This window comes from Oryctolagus cuniculus, chromosome 4 (genome assembly GCF_051225735.1).
Source record: "Oryctolagus cuniculus isolate XC-2025 breed Fujian yellow rabbit chromosome 4, ASM5122573v1, whole genome shotgun sequence".
NCBI lineage: Eukaryota > Metazoa > Chordata > Mammalia > Lagomorpha > Leporidae > Oryctolagus > Oryctolagus cuniculus.
Window position 1 is genome coordinate 91297250 of NC_142870.1, and position 17423 is coordinate 91314672.

The 17423-nt window shown below is 42.5% G+C and overlaps 1 protein-coding gene across 33 annotated transcripts in view; it reads right to left on the reverse strand.

Moving 5' to 3' along the window:
* Nucleotides 1-17423, reverse strand: part of LPP (LIM domain containing preferred translocation partner in lipoma) — a 736836-nt gene that overhangs the window by 637436 nt on the left and 81977 nt on the right. The window lies entirely within an intron of this gene.

Consider the following 17423-nt stretch of genomic DNA (forward strand, 5'->3'; position numbering starts at 1 on the left):
CCTTCATCTTAACACCCTCCTCACAGCTTATGCCACCTCAGAAAACATAAATAGGGGCTGGTGTTGTGCCACAGCAGATTAAGCCACCACCTGCAACACTGGCATCCTATATGGGCGCCACTTCCTGTCCCAGCTGCTCCACTTCCCATTCAGCTCCTTGCCAATAGCCTGGAAAAAGAAGAAGATAGCCCAAGTATTTGGTCCCATCCAGCCATATGGGAGACCCAGATGAATCTCCTGGCTCCTGGCATTTGGATTTGGCCTAGCCCAGCACTATTTTTGCAGCTATCTGGGAAGTGAATCAGCAGATGGAAGATTGATTCTCTCTCTCTCTCTCTCTCTCTCTCTTTCTCTGTCTCTCTATTTTTTTAAGATTTTATTTATTTATTTGAGAAGTAGTGTTACAGACAATGAGTGGGAGAAACAGAGAGAAAGTTCTTCTTTCCGCTGGTTCACTCCCCAAATGGCTGCAACAGCCGGAGCTGCGCCGATCCGAAGCCAGGAGCCAGGTGCTCTTCCCGGTCTCCCAAGTAGGTGCAGGGGCCCAAGCACTTGGACCATCTTCTACTGCTTTCCCAGGCACAGCAGAGAGCTGGATTGGAAGAGCAGCAGCCGGGACTAGAACCGCCGCCCATATGGGATGCTGGCGCCACAGGCAGAGGATTAACCTACTGCGTGTCACCGCGCCGGCCCCTCTCCCTGTCTATTTGTAACTCTGACTTTCAAATGAATAAATACATCTTAAAAAAAAAGAACATGAATGGGGATGGTGTTGTGGTGCAGAGGTTAAGCCACTACCAGCATCCCATATGAGCATCTGTTCAAGTCCCGGCTGTTCCATTTCCAATCCAGCTCCCTGTTTATGTGCCTGGGAAAGTAGTGGAAGATGACCCAATTACTTGGGCCTTGCCACCCATGCTGGATAGAGTTCCAGGACCCTGTCTTCAGCCTGGCCCAGCCCTGGCTGCTGTAACCATTTGAAGTACAAACAAGTAGACAGAAAATCTCTCCCCCCAACCCTCTCTCTTTCAAATAAATTAAATTTCATTTTTAAAAAGACATGAATGTACTTGGTGAGTAAATCCAGCTCATCAATGGGCTAACACGGTACAACTGATACATAACATGGTATAATTTGTCAGTCTGAAGAAAGTACACTGCACAAATAAGAGTCAGTGGAGGGCTTTCTCACCCCCACAATGGTGGTTCTCCTTCTTAGATGAATACTAGAATCCTTGGAAGGGTTTTCTTAAAAATTCTGACACCCATGCCCCACCAAGCCCATTTAAACAGAATCTCTGGAGCCCACGCATACTTGCACATAACGGGCTCCCTGGGTGATTTTCACATGCAGCCAGGGTGGAAAGCCACCCACTGCTGCAAGCCTGGATAAAATGCTCAGAGCGAAGTGACAAGTCAAATAAACGAGAAGAACTAACTGGCTGTACAGTTCAAGCACAACAGTGATCCCGAATCCCAAGCTGGTTCCTTTCAAGGTCTCTGATGCTGGCTGGGGAGTCCAAGGAGAGTTCTCTGCAGTGGGAATGGCCGGCCCTCGCCTTGGTCAGCAGAGGCCATGTGATTACCATCAACATCACTGGCACAAGTCAAGGACACCCTGAAGAAAGGGCCAGCTCCAGCTCCAGCTCATGCCCAGATGTACTTACAGGAGTGTGCAGGCCTCTGACTCCAGCCCTCGGGGCTATCGCTGTGTGGGGCTATCAGCAGCAGAGAGGCTTTGCAATGAGCCAAACCAGCATCCAACTCCTGGCTCTGCTGCTTTTTAACTGAACCTAAGCAAATCCTTGACTCTCTCTGAAACCCAGTTTCTTTATTTGCAAAGTGCGAATTAGAATTTATGCCTTGCAGGGTGTTTTTTTTCCTCTAAGATCAGAAAGGATGTGTGTACACAGCCTAGGTGGACAATAAATGATTATTGAGCAAATAAAACAACAAGAAGTTGTCTTCAAAATTGCATTCCATGACCAAACTGTGAACTGAAAACAAAAATGAGAAATACATGCAGTAGAAAACCAATTTCATATCTCATAAACCAGGAAGAAGTATTATTAACGCTTCCAATGTCAACTAATATCCAGCTTCTTCAAACCGACATGTCCATTTATTTCCCTCAGTCTTGACTCTCAACAAATACAAACTAGCCTGGACTTTAGCAGCTGTTAGCCTTGCCTTTCCTCTTAGTCCTTACCAGAATGAGAAAGCCAAAAGGTGGCCCCAGGAGGTGGCATGACATCACCCTCACTGTGCAGGTGACAAAGGGCACCAAGATTCACCCAGGAGCACATGGCTGATTGGAGCATGTCCATCCCCAAGAAGGTGATCAATCTTAATGAAACTAATAAAAAGTCAGCTGCTGCCAAAATAAAACTACAGGGACCAGCTTTGTGGCACAGCGGTTCAACCAACACTTGCGACACCAGCATCCCCATATCTCAGCACGGGTTCAAGTTCTAGTTGCTCCACTCCCAATCTAGCTTCCTGTTAAGGTGCCTGGGAAAGCAGTGGAAGATGGCTCAAGTACTTGGGCCCTTGCCATCCATGTGAGAAACAGATTGGAGTTCCTGGCTTCAATGTTGCCCAGCCCCAGCTACTTATGGTCATCTGGGGGGTGAACCAGTGGATGGAAGATGTATGTATGTGTGTGTGTGTGTGAGAGATACTGCCTTTCAAACTAATTAATTAAAATAAAATTATGAATACAACCCTATTTAATGAGTTTCCCTACACATTTTCTCACAAGACTGTATGGAAATTCAGTGTCGTACTATAGGTGTGCAAGGGACATTCTAGAGACAGAACTAAACTGCATCTGTAGGATACAGAACATCAGCACGCAGTGTGGAGTGGGGTCAGATGGGCAGGCCCCACCACTACTTCATACCCTCAGGCAGCTAATGTTCATCACTTCCACTCTTCTACTGGGCTGATATTCCCTGAATTCTTTAAGGATGACTAGAAAATGAGAAGATGGTGACCATGGGAACAATTTGTAAACACATTAATGGAAGATAAATATCAGGGATTTATTTGTCTGACCTTGAAACCCCCACATTTGTGCTTCTGTACCTCCTTGAACAAATGCATAAAGATCCACTGACAGAAGATTTGTGCCCATTACTCATGTGGGCCAAGTGCCAAAGGGTTCAATGTGAAAATCAATGTTAAGCCTAAGCTGAGGCTGAAATCTATGACAACCATCACTTCTGTGATATAAGAATAAAGAGGAAATTTCTCTGTGTTGAAGAAAATTTATCATTGATGTTACTGTCCATGTTTTGAGAGGTTTTCCTGACCCTGAAATGTTGCTGGGACATACATTATAATTTTTAAAAATGTGAAAATTCTTAATTATGTCTTCATTGAGAGATCAGTAGTCTTCAAGTAAAATTAAATGACTAGAAATGGATAACAATTCTTAATGGACATTCTCTTTAATGTAATCATGCATTCACCAAAGAATCCTATACTAATTATTATACAATCTAATCTCACAATAATGTTTCAACTACAAATTATATTTTCATAAGCATCTGTTCACTAAGAAAGGATGGGCTGGGGAAGGGGTTTGGTCTAGCAGTTAAAACGCCACATCCCATACACAAATGTTTGGGTTCAAGTCCCAGCTCCCTTCGGATTCCAGCTTCCTGTTAATGCACATCCTGGAAGGCAGCAAGTGATGGCTCAAGTAGTTGGGTCCCTGACGTTCATGTAAGAAATCTGCATTGAGTTCCTGGTCCTGGTCCAGCCTTAAAAACTGAACCAGCAGATGGGAAATCTTTATCTGTCTCCTCCTCTGTCTCTCTCTCTCTTCCAAATAAATTAAATAAATAGAATTTTAAAAAGAGAGAGGCTATGATGTTCTTCCCAAATGTATCTAGTTAAGGCACTCTTTTTTATATTTTTATTTATTTTAATGTCTGCTGGGCACAGGGTTGTTGATGTCCCAAAGAGGAAGATGCTTGTGGAGGAGGGAATGTTCTCCTTCATATCCTTCCATGCTGTGCCCTGACTCCTCCTCACGCGCAAAGACTCTGCCAGCCAGTTCTACTTGTGCAGCATGCAGGGCAGAGCAGCAGAGCAGCAAGCCAGTTCATGGACAGACATGCATGAGGATGGCACTGGGTACCATGGGCCGCCTTACGCATGTGATAAATGTAAGCCAGCATCCTCCCATCCCACTGTTGAAACCCTGATTTACTGTTTTAAAAAGAGAATGTGAGGGTTCCAGGCCTAAAACGATGCAGACCTGAAGCAAACCACAGTGACCACACAATGCAGTGAGTCCTGTCTCAGAACCAGCAGACAGTTCCAAATCCCCATAGCTAACACCTACAGAACTGGTAAAACCATACTGACTTCTTGCCGCCCATATAAGGGCAGCTGCCTCTGTCCTGGCTCTCACCCTCTTTTGTAGTTTTGGAATACATCAGCCATTCATTACGCAAATACCATGAGCAGAGATGGCCCCAAACAAGACCTTGTAAGTACAAAGGTAAACTCCATATTGTTAGTGACTCAGGTAGCCCAGCTTCACGTAAGGCAATGCAGGCACTAAGTAACTAACTGTTGGCCATTGCAATACATAGCTATTACAAATATTAATTTGAATGTTAAAAGTATAGGAAATACTTAACAATGGCAACCTTCTTTGAAAAGCAATCCTAGGAGACAATGTAAAGTGTATACACACACACATACACACTCTCTCTGTCACTGAAATATCACTCACAACAATGTATTTTCCCATAATAGAATTACAGACTATCTTGATTTTATTTTTTATGTTTTTCTGTATTTTCCAAATTTCCTACCAAAAAATAATGGCTTGCACCAATAAAAGGCATTTTTGAATATGTAAAATAATAATATTTCAGAGATGGAGATGGAAAGTGAGAGTAAAAGCAAAATGAACAGCCTCCGAGTTTTGAGCTCCCATAAAACTCCTGACACTTGATGCTCCAGTCCCTCACTACGAGGGGTGTGTGTGTGTGTGTGTGTGTGTGTATACGTGTGTGTGCGTTTGTACACAGTGCATCTGTGTGGTTGACATTAACTAACCTAAAATAAGGAGCTTTTTTGGGGATCACGGTTGGGATAGGAACGCATGCAGGGATGACTAGACAAGCTCCAGGAGACAGGCTGTCATCTTTTGGAGCAGCTGAAACTGGAGGACATCAGAGTAGCAGTTGATCAAGGAAGCTACCCAAGCCCAGAAGATGCCTGGGACAGAGAAAGCCCACTGTGCACTCCCATAGATGTCCAAAACCAGAAAGGCAGAAAGAGCTCCCAACTGCAGGCATCAGATGAGTTCCTTGCTTCTTCCAAGTGTGCCAAGCAGCAAAGATTAAATCATGAGTTAATAATGATTCACAGTTAAGCTTTACAACTCTTGGGGAGCCAGGAGGGTACACCAGAATGCTCTGTGAATACATTTATCTAATTTTTAGACTACAAGAACGACTATGCTGTTAAAAATATCTACATTTGGGGGCCAGCATTGTGGCATAGTGTGTAAAGCCACCACCTGCAACACCAGAATCTCACCTGCAATCCAGCTCCCTGCTAACAGGCTGGGAAAAGCAGCACAAGATGGCCCCTGCCGTCCACATGGGAGACCTGGATGAAGCTCCTGGCTCCTAGCTTTGGCCCAGCCCAGCGCTGGCCATTGTGGCCATCTGGGGAATGAACCAGCAGATGGAAGATCTCTCTCTCTCTCTCTCTCTCTCTAACTCTGACTTTCAAACAAATAGATAAATCTTTTAAAAATATATCTACATTTGGGGATGAGAATTGAACCAGAAACACTGCAACAAACTAAGCAAGCTGACAACTTCAAGCTCAGAAATACTAAACACTCAAAGATGCTTCCACCTCAGTTGTCAACAAACAGGCCGAGTCTCTATCTTCCTAGAGTTTAAATTTGAAATAATTGAGGAGGAAACAATAAAACCAAAAAGCAGATGTGGAATCTTGTTACCATAGGATACAGCACTGCACCCCTAACAAACTTGATTCTGAGATCAAAGTAGCAACGCTGTTTGAAAGGAGTGGTAGATTTCTGTTCCTGACCAAACAAACTTGATAAAAATTATGTGAGAGCTCTGATAAGTCATACAATTAAGAAACATGCCTACACTTGCTTAAGCTGGCATTTTCCTAATATGTCTGAACACAAACTTCGCCCCTTTCAATAGAATATCTATCAACAGTTCAGAAAAGAATAGCGTGGCCATGCCACTCATATTACATTATTCCCATGTGTGTCCTTTCTTAAGAGACAAGCATGTTCACCATGTTTCCTATAAAAATTAAAAATACACTTTTAAGTGTTGACTCTTGAAGGTATGACAATTGATACTGCTGAAATTCCTCACCACTCAAAACGTGGGAAAAAAGAAACTTTCTCCAATTTACCAAAGAATTACAAAGCCAACCCCAACTCCACCATCTCCAAACCCATCCTGTTCCTCATTGTTGCCATGGGCTATCCACATGCAGGGGCATCATAGAAAGTCTGCAGGAGAGGACACAGGGACCATGCAGTCCATGCCCAAGAGTGAGAAGCAAGATACAAGTCTCCAGGGCACACAGATATGTACACAGCCAGTTCCCACGATCTCCAGGAGGAAGGCAGTCGTCCTGTCTCACTGAAAAGAGGAATAGCCCAGGTAACACCTATGCCTCTCTTACATGTGTTACTCCATGTATTGACAGAAGAAAGAGACCAGAGAGGCCGACTTGTAGATGAGGAGGTTTTGGATCTGTTCCAGTCTCTGTGGCCAGGCAGCCATCACCTCGTTTTCCCTTAATCACTCTGCTTATTGTTCGCCAGGATTCCTCCCCTTCACACCTAGTCACAGTGTGGGTTGAAAAGTAACCACCAGCCTCAAATCACAGGGGCAAAGACACTTTCATACTAAACAGTGCTGGGCACTGATCATTCGGAAAAGATAAAATTAGATGCATTTGTCACGGCATATGCAAGAATAAACTGAGAGTGAATCAGATCTAAATGTGAAAAATGAAAATAACATGAATGAACACATGTGTTGACAAAGGCTTTCTAACTAAGACCAAAGTCCAGAAGCAATAAAAGAAAATGTTCTTCAGTTTCTCTCTATAAAATAATTCCATATATTTAATAATATATAATAAATAATATATAATACTATATAATATAATAAATTATATTATATCATATTATGTATAATTATAATATTATATAATATAATTATTAATATATAATTAATAATTAATTGATATATAATTATAATATAGTATATGATTATATGATGTATGATTACATAATATAATATAATAAATAATTTCTCTATAAAAATTTCATGACAAGAAATATATTTATATAGTCAAAGTCAAAAAACAGATAACAAATTGGGAGAAAGATTTGTCATGTATTCCATAGCTTAAGGGGCTAAAAAAGTAATTTACAAAGACTTTTTTAATTAGGAAAAAAACCCATTAGGAAAAATAAATGACAAAAGACATCAACAGAAAATTCACAACAATGGAACTCATACCAGTAATAAGTATAGATCTTTAAATACATAAAAAGATGCCGACTTTATCTGTAATAGAGTATGTGAAAAATAAAACTCCACCAAGAACCATTTCACACCTACTGGATTGGCAACAGTTCAGAAGCTTGATGGCCACTCTGCAGCTGAGCATATTAGTGGGACCTCCCCACAGAGAGAACTCTGGCATAAAAAAGCCCCTAATAGAAAGCTTCCCCTGGACCCAGCATTCACACATCTAGGAATACACCTTGAAGATATACCTCCAATGATAGTGCTACCTATTGCAGAAAAATGCCCACTAGTCCAAGCATAGGAGACTGGCTGAGAGAGAGAAATGAAAGGTAGAGAGGGAGGGTGGCAGAGAAAGAAAAAGTGTTTTAAGCAAAGTACAAAAGAGTATACGTATTATGCTGCCTTTTGTATAAGAAAGCAGAGGAAACACAAAAACATACCAGATTAAAAAAGAAATACAGGTTGGGGGCTGGCATCATGGTGTAACTGGTAAAGTTGCCAACCATCAACTCTGCATCCCATATAGCCACCAGTTCCTCTCCCAGCTGCTCCACTTCCATTCCAGCTCCCTGCTAATGGCCTGGGACAAGCAGTGGAGAATGGCCCAAGTGTTTGGGCCCCTGCCACCCATGTGGGAGACCTGGATGAAGCTCCTGGCTCTGGCTTCAGCCTGCCCCAGCATTGGACATTGTGGCCATGTAGGGAATGAATCAGTGAATGAAGACCTCTCTCTCTCCTCTCTCTGTCTGAAGCTCTGCCTTGCAAATAAATCTTGGAAAAAAAAAAAAAAAAAAAAAAAAACGGGTCAGTTGACAAAAGGAGTTCCAGACAGATTAGACTGAATTAGTGTTAAACGTACTGAAGTTGATGACTATGTTGTAGACATGAAGAGATGGTCTTTGTCCTGTTTATTATTAGGAAAAACACCGTGTCTTTAGGAGTAAATGGCCATGACATGTGCATCTCTCTCTATCTCTCTCTCTCTCTCTCTCACACACACACACACATAAGGTTGCAAACACTGCATGGAACATTCACATTACCTTTGAATTTTTATTATTCCACAAACTTTATGAAGCCCCTCACATGTACACAAATTACAGGGGGAGGGGATGGTAATGTAAATGGATAAAATGTTAATATCAAGTAAATCTGGATAGAAGATACGGGGTTTTGAACTAGGTATATTTTACATGTTTTTATACATTTAAAATCATTTACAATTAAAAGTTTAAAAAAATAACCACCAAGAAAGAGGGAAAAGGTAGTAATTGAAAATGAGCTCAATTTTCTAACAGGATTTGAAATTAATAAATTAAGCTTAAATTGGTTTTATTCCATATGATACTTAGATGAATGTCTGTGTGTGTGTATTTCAGAGCTACACCAAGAATTTTGTGTATTTTAATTTCACAGCAGGGCAAACAAGTGTATAATTTCTACCTCTGAAACTCCCAGGGACAGACAACACCCACCTGTCAAGGACCACAGTGGATATGTAACTGGAGCTACAATGACAAGCTTTGTAGGGCAATCCAAGCCTCTGAAATTCCAGTTCACTACATTTGCAACCTGAGTACTAGTTCCCTTCTAGAAAGAGCAAGTTAAGAGTTGAAAGATGAGCTAACAATGTTAATAGCAAGCATAAATTTAAAAAAATATATATTAGCAGTGGCCTTTGGGGTTAAATACTGTGTTTCCAAATGGATTGGGAGCAGGGGTGGGGGGAGGGGGTTTGTGATGCAGAGAGGGAAAGGAAGCAGCCCTCCTCCCAGTCAGCATATGGATTAGGTCACAGCTCCGCCTCTCACTAAACACCTGGACTTCCCAGCAGAAAGAAAAATTAATGAATCAGGCCTTGAAGTCTCCTTCATAGATAAGTTTGGAGAATAAATAAAAAAGATATGAAGGTTAGACATTATGAGGTCAAGAACCATCAAGTGAATAGAATTTGATATTTTAACAGAAAGGGGTAAAATATCTGGAAGACAGCAAAATCTTCAGTCTTCTGTTTCCAAAACAGGCTATGCTGACTGAATATATATATATATATATATATATATATATATATATATATATATTTCAAAGTTATACTGCAGCTGAACGCTAGGTATTGTTCCCTTCCGAAAAGCATTAAAATATAAAGGTCAGTTAGCTTAAATGGTATTTTATTGCACATACTTTAAAAAGACCTTGAACAATTAAACCAATGAAATATACTCCTTGCTATCATTTTTAAAGGCTCCTGGAAGCATAAAAAGAAGGCACATCCCAATTTAAAAAAAAAAAAGTTAACGCTTTCTTTTCCTTTATACAACCTTTATCTCAAAACTCAAAAGGCTTGTTTACATAGTTTCCTTTGCATTCCTGTTGTTTGGGTGAATTTTTTAGTCATCCAGCAGTTTTCTCTTGGGTATCCGGAAGGTGATAGCCCACAAGTGTAGGCCAGAACACCAGGTAAGATGGTAACCAAGATGCTACCAAAACCCAAGACTACATCAAGGTCTCAACAATGAGGAGCTTTAAAATAAGGCAGATGTTCCAATCCCACCCACATACATTGTGATTCAGGTAAATATGTTAGGGACCAAGCACATTTTTTAAGTTCCTCTGGAGATTTTAAAAGGTGGCCAGCTTTGTAAACTTCCAGATGAGAAAACCTGCAAGCTCCTTTGCTGCCCCTCAGTCCTAGAAAAACACCTGAACCTTCTGTAGATTCACAATGTCCCTGGACTGACACTGATAGCATCAATTTCTTTTTTATCCTTGCTCAACTTCCACAAACACAAAATGGCAAAAATAACAAACCAATCTCACCAACGTACAGACAAGTTTTCAATAAATTTTAAAGCATCCTGTAAATGAGAATATTAGCTTTACCAACTCCCTTACAGCAGTATTTGTATTTCTTCCTTGTAGAATGCTTTATTTAGAGAAGCGTTAAGCCTGTGATTATACAATACATTTATAAGTAGGTAATACAAACATATTAAAAGTATGTTATCACAAAAAAATTAAAAGAATAAAAAGAAGGGAAGGAGAGAGGAGGGAGGGAAGAAAGTATTATATTCCTAGAATTCTATCTATGAAATTCATGAAATCTGTTCTAAATATATTAATACATAAAAAAGTAATAAAATTTTTAAAAAGAACTATAAAAAAAAAGAGGGAAAAAAACTATTCCTGAACTTTTCAAAGTATTGCTCTCTGATCAACCAGTCTTGATTAGATTAAGGCTCTAAAAATAGCCTCCACCTTTTTATCTAGCAACTAGTGCCTTGAATATGGGTCCTTAGGACACAGAATCAGAAGCCCCACAATAAGAAGAGTTCTCCAGCAGTCATCTGGACAACCAGACCCTGTCTTCAGGAAGCAAAGAGCTCACTATCCCATTTCATAGATGGCTCAGTGAGGCTCAGAGGACTGGAGGATTTCAGCGCAGGCACAGTCACGCCTCCACACTTGCTCAGTCAGAACTTTCAAGGGAACAGAGTCCCGGTTCTAGTTCATCCAGTGCCGTGAGACAATCAGGATCCTTGTCTCAGCTCTGCAACCCCTAGCGAAGGAGGGTGAGACTCCACAACCTCTGGTCCGAGGTCACAGAATCAAAGGAAAGCCTGAGGCTGGGCAGCTGTCAAGTCATTTAGCCAATCAGTAATTCTGAGCAGGATGTTCAGTGTGGCTACGCCTCTACTTGTCCATCTACAAAGCAAGATGATTTTTTTAGTATTGAAGAGTTCATTTGATTCAGTTAAATAAGTACCTGAGCCCCTACTGTGGGTCTTGTATACAGCAGGTGCTAGGAAAAAGCAGTAGACTTTCCTGCCCCCCAAGGGCTCCCAGTTTCACTCACTTCCAAGGAAAACTTGGGTCCTGAACAGCAAATGTAGGAACTAGAATGAATACTCAAGATCTCATGCCCTACTTAGACTACTTAAATTACGAAGATGTGGAAAGTCAGCAGAGATTTCAGATAAGAGAACTGGAATGCAATTGGTATATTGCCTACGAAGAGGAAAGAATTCCCCTATAATGAAATTTCAAAACACTGGGCTTGGGATATGAGAAAGGGCAGAGGATGTTAATCACAAACAAATTAGTGAGATAAATTGCAAGGTGTCTGCTTCCTCCAGGCTGGTGATTACAAGGCTTTATGGGTCATCATTCCTACTTAAAGGGAGGAAAAATGAAATAGACACCAGGAAATAACTGGGCGTTCCCAAAGCCCTCGAGTACTATGGATTTACTGTTAATGGGGGAAAAAAACCATGGGCGTCATCTTGTTCAATAACCAAACTGCATAGACAAGGGACTAGACAGGGATACAGGAACCTGCCCAAGAAGTCAAAATAATTAAGAAGCAGGTAGAACATCCAAAGCATATCCTAAGTTGTTTGTCCTTTAGAAAACCCTCACATCGTTTCACAGGAACGTATGGTTATCAGCCAAGGAATGAAACGGACAACTCTGAATACACTTTCAGCAATTACAGCCAAGAAACAGAAATCTTTGCAATTTCCTAGCAAAATAAAATTTCATGGACAAAGGAGAACAGAAAGGGCAGCACAATGTATTGGCTTTTATTTTTTTAATCAGGGCATGTTTCAACAAATGCAAAGTTATTTTGATTTTTTTAAGTGTGGGAGTAGGAAGAAGGAAACTTTCTTTATTATATTATTCTCAAGTTCACAGTCTTTATTGCATGGGCGGCATTATTATAGGAGCTGGCATCTAAGAGGAAGTGAACAGGCAGTGGGAGAGTGAGCATTTCCTGAGCATTTGCTCTGTGAATGGCTCTGGCCAGAACCTGCAGGGGAACAGAATTGTAAGTAAGAAACATAAAATCAAATGAGGTGGGGCTGGTGCTGTGGCCTGGTGGGTTAATGCCCTGGCCTAAAGCGCCAGCATCTTATATGGGTGCCGGTTCAAGACCCAGCCTCTCCACTTCTGATCCAGCTTTCTGCTGTGGCCTGGGAAAGCAGTGGAAGATGGCCCAAGTCCTTGGGTCCCTACACCCATGTGAGAGACCAGGAAGAAGCTCCTGGCTCCTGGCTTCAGATCGGCACAGCTCTGGCCATTGTGACCATCTGGGGAGTGAACCAGTGGGTGGAAGACCTCTCTCTCTCTGTATCTTTCTCTGCCTCTCCTCTCTCTGAGTAACTCTGATTTTCAAATAAATAAATAAAATCTTTTAAAAATAAATAAATAAAATCAAACGGGGGGCAGAATCACAGGAATAATTTACCTTCATTCAAGCCTGGAAGGGTAAGTTCCAGGACGAGGACAACTAGCAACTGAGGTGGGACAAGAAACCAAGCCATCACTTGCATGGCGAGGAAAGGCGTCGTGGATAAGACAGCAAGCCAGGAGATTAGGAGGAGCAATCGCCTCCCACCCCACTGCGTTCCATCAGGGACCCTCTAAGGCTCCATGCCCCCTGCCAGCCAAGTTTCCCAAAGATACTTCTGTGACCAAGCCAAGTAACACACAAAGGGGCCTTCAAAAAGTTCATGGAAAATGTGCATTACGGGAAAACTACCCATGGGTTTCCAAATGTCCTTGCACCAAAATACACTTCTCTTTTCATTCCATTTTTCCATGAATTTGTAAAGTTCCCCACTCGCATAGCTAAACGTGCTTTTCTGGTCTGCATCCATCTTCAGACAGTTCAGCTACACTAGTTGGCCACACAGTGCATTCAAAGCCCTGGGCGGGACATTCTGAGGAAGAAAGAAACTCATTAGACACGGTCCATGCTCTGCTGAGGAAATACAGAATCGTTCACGCGCCATTCATTCATTCGGCTGACGTGTACTGAGAATGTACGGGGTACCAGGTACTGATGTATATGCGAGAGCTTTAGAAAGAAGCAGGACAGGACTGAGGTCGCGGGACAGGGCAGAAGATGAACACGCAACACACAGTAAGCACCAAGCAAGCGCTTAAGCCAAAGGAGAGGTGTTTGGAAAGAGTGGGTCACTCTGAGGAGACGGGTGCGGTGCAAGGCGGCACGGGGGGGCCACCCCCACCACTACCGATTATATTCTGCCTCTCACACCAGAGAGAATGAATTAAGTGTCTGCTGGAGACACGTACACCACACAGCGAGAGTCCCCGGGGAGTACTCCGAGCAAAGCCTGGGCTTAAAGGGAGGGTGGCGTGTCTTTTAATTGCTTTAATGAAGCACAGGCCAACCAGCAAATCAAATCCGAAAGAAACTGTAGAGATGGGTATTCTGAGGTCACACACTGTTGGTAGTGGACAGAGGATGGGACCCAGAGCTCAGGCCGACAGATGGCCGGACCACACGGTGCCTCTCTCTCAGGCCACAGTGCGTCTTCCAGGCCTGCAAATGAGCTTGCCTTCTCACCCAAGCCACACTGCACAGAACCGTATCAGCAAGAGACAGAGGCTTGGACAGTGTTTCTGAACTTCCCACCCCGACCTGGTGCACTTTTCATTATTGCTGGCCTGAGGAGGCATGTTTGCTTTTAAGTACTCGCAAATGAAAAGCCGTTCTCAGCCTTCCTACAACTACATACAAGAAGATGCGCACCTGATCTCAGATTCAAGTTGAGATGCATATTCCACTTGACCTCTTTCCGAAGTGGGAAAGATGAGGCCCAGGGAGATTGAGGTCACCTTACAGGTACAGCCCCATCACCTGAAGCAAGGGGCTTTTACCTGTCACTCAACACTGCCAGCAGGGTGGCGTCTGGCCTCATTCTCACAGCCCACAGTTTTTGTAGACTCAAGAGTGACAGACCCCAGGATGGCAAGGCCCTTGCAAAAGGACAATATGGATGAACTTGTGTATTGCACAGACAGATCACATGAAATTAAGGTGTAAAGAAAGAGAAGGAAACCATTCCATAACTTTTCACAACAGCTCCTCAATTGTCCTGCCCAGACCCAGCCTCTGTAACAAGTCCCTGGACTCTTGCTCTCTAATGGAACTGCCCCAAATCACACCCATTTCCTATCAATTCCCAACAGCAAAGGCGAAAGAGGATTGCCAGTTTCCTATGATGCGTGGGGACAGAGGAGAGAACTTTAGAAAGAATCAGTATTACATCAGTTCCCACTAGTTTGTCCCACGATGCTGTATAACTCCTGAAGACAGGAAAAAATAAGCTTCCAGTGTTGATGCAAAAATGGGAGTTTTTGCTGGGTTGTGTCAATTGTCACCAGGGCATTTCTTACTAAGATTTTTCTTACTGTCAACTTTTTGTTATATTAATTATAGCTTGATCAGTGTAGGAGCTATTTTGAATCTATGGGACTTTCCTAACCAGCTTGTTTTGTCATTTTAAAGTCACTCACATTCAGGGACTAAACAATATGGCAAATATCTTTTTCTCCCTGTCTCCTTTATACTCAAATTCTAAACAAAGGAACCATCTGTTCTCTCTCTAAAAACATCAGCCCTTGTTTTCATTTTGCCATTAATAATAATGCCTCAAACTTATATAATATCTTTCTCCAACTTGCTTATTACAGCATTTTGCAGACATCGCCTCATTCATCTTCAACATTTATCCCCAATAAACTGAGAAGAAATGGGAAATGTTTGCCTATTTGAAGTGAGAAAGTGCTCATTGGGTGTTTCAAGAATTTTGTATAAATGATGACAGGTTGGCATCAGAAGGGACCTCGGTGATCTGCTGGGCCAGCTGTGGCCCTTACCTATGTAAAAGGGAGACTTAGAAAGGAGAAGTGACTCCTGTTATATTTGAGCACTTAGTTCTCTACCTCTGGCAGTAAGCAGTGAGGATAAGAACTATGCCTCGGGGCTGGTGCTGTGGCATAGAGGGTAAAGCCTCAGACTACAGTGCTGACATCCCATATGGACGCCAGTTCGAGCCCTGGCTGCTCCACTTCTGATCCAGCTCCCTGCTAATGTGCCTGGGAAGGCAGTGGAGCATGGTCCAGGTCTTTGGGCTTCTGCACCCATGTGGAAGACTTGGAAGGAGCTCCTGGCTCCTGGCTCCTGGCTTTAGTTCAGCCATATGGGGAGTGAACCAGCAGATGGAAGATTCTCTCTCTGTCTGCCTCTTCCTTTCAAATAAATAAATAAATCTTAAAAGAAAAAAAAAAAGAAAGAAAAAGAACTATGCCTTTACATTTTTGCATATCCAGTACCTGGTGTGTAACAAGCGTTCATGTGGATATTTGTTGAATAAATGAGAATGCTTGTGAATAGTGACAAGGGTGGCTGTGCAGAGCTCAGCTCTCCTGCCCTCCTGTTTAGTGTGCTGTTTGGGTTTGTTTGCTTTTATGGAGTGTATATACCATGGAGGACTGAATGCAAGGAGAATCTAATAGAGATAAGACCAGAAACAGGCTGGGCTCTAAGGCGCAGGCTTATGCTTGTGAGCAAGCAGCTTGCTGGACAATCCAGGAGGAATCACCAGCTGAGCCACTGGCCATGCTGAAGCGACCTGTATCTCGGCTTATTCTCCGAAGCTCTGCATTCCTCCTGTGCTCCACGTAGCTGAGGATCTGGTAGAGTTATTCCACAAACTCCATGCAACTGGAAAAAACAGCCTGCCAACGCCAAAAGAGAGCCTGTCTCCTCAACACCCACAGAGCCCAGTAACAGAGCATCTTCTACCCGGTGACTTAACCTCATCCCTCACTGTAACTCTAGAGGACTCGCAGCGTCACGATCATGAAATCCACCAGCCCACAGTTTTCCAATGAGTAGAGAGGTCATAGGACTAAAGACGTTCTGCCCATGTGCCTACCTGGAAACCAGCTACTCATCTGGCACATCTTCCAAATATTCAGAATGTTCTATTCCCCAATGCTACTCCTGGCGGTTGTACTGGAAATCAACTGTTTCTAGAAAACCATGTTTAATGTGAGTATCTGTCACCCGAATTACTTCTACAGCAAGAGTTCTAATAAAGTCAGTAACTCTCTAAAGATTCTCCAAAAAAGGTCGTTTGTTCAGATGAGAAAGCTGGAGGTCCAATGAGAGAAGGATTTTTTTTTAATAAAAGAAAATGAAAAATCAGAGGAACAAGGAAAACTCAAGTGTTTATTAATAGGGAGTCACATCAAGTGGATCAGTTACAGATAGGAGCAGGAAACAAATAAATTGCAAAGTAAAGAAAAATCCACATAAATAAACCTCAAATGATTCTAATGACTTTTTTTTTCTCCAACAGGGGGAAGAATATGAGGACAAGAGGAGAAGAGAAGCACGGGGCCAGTAAGGAGATGCTTGAATCCCAAAGACAGCCTGTCTGACATGGACTGAGAGGCTGCTGCACTGTCAGGGGCTCCCAGCACACCGCAGAGAGGCATCTGTATCAAGCCAGGCAACATCCGCAAGAGAAATGTACAACACCTACTTCAGAGCAGACGGCTGCAGGGAGCCTGCACAGATCCCAGACACACAGGGCAGCTTGAACTCAAGCTGCATCCGTAACCCCTTTTACACCAGTAACCCCTTCTGCACCTGCCACTCTCTCTCGCAGGCTAGCAGGCTGTCCCTGCAACCAGAATTATTCTTGCAAGAACTACACGAAACATTAACCCTCTCTTCACATGTTCCCGATAAGACTTTGCCCTTTTCACACATGTGGACATTCTTGCTGTCATGCTACCTCCAAAAATATCACTTTGGACTTTGTATCCAACATCCTAACATTTTACATTCAAAAATGAAAAGGGTCCTCCTATACAGGGAAACTTCAAGAGCATCTGTGAAAAAGATGAACTGAAAGATAAGTCTACTTTGGTATGAAAAAAAAATTTTGGAATCCATGCATCATTTTTTTCCATAAAATGTTTTTTTCCAGGAACTTTCTGAAGACCTTCGTATTTCAGAATCTATAAATAATC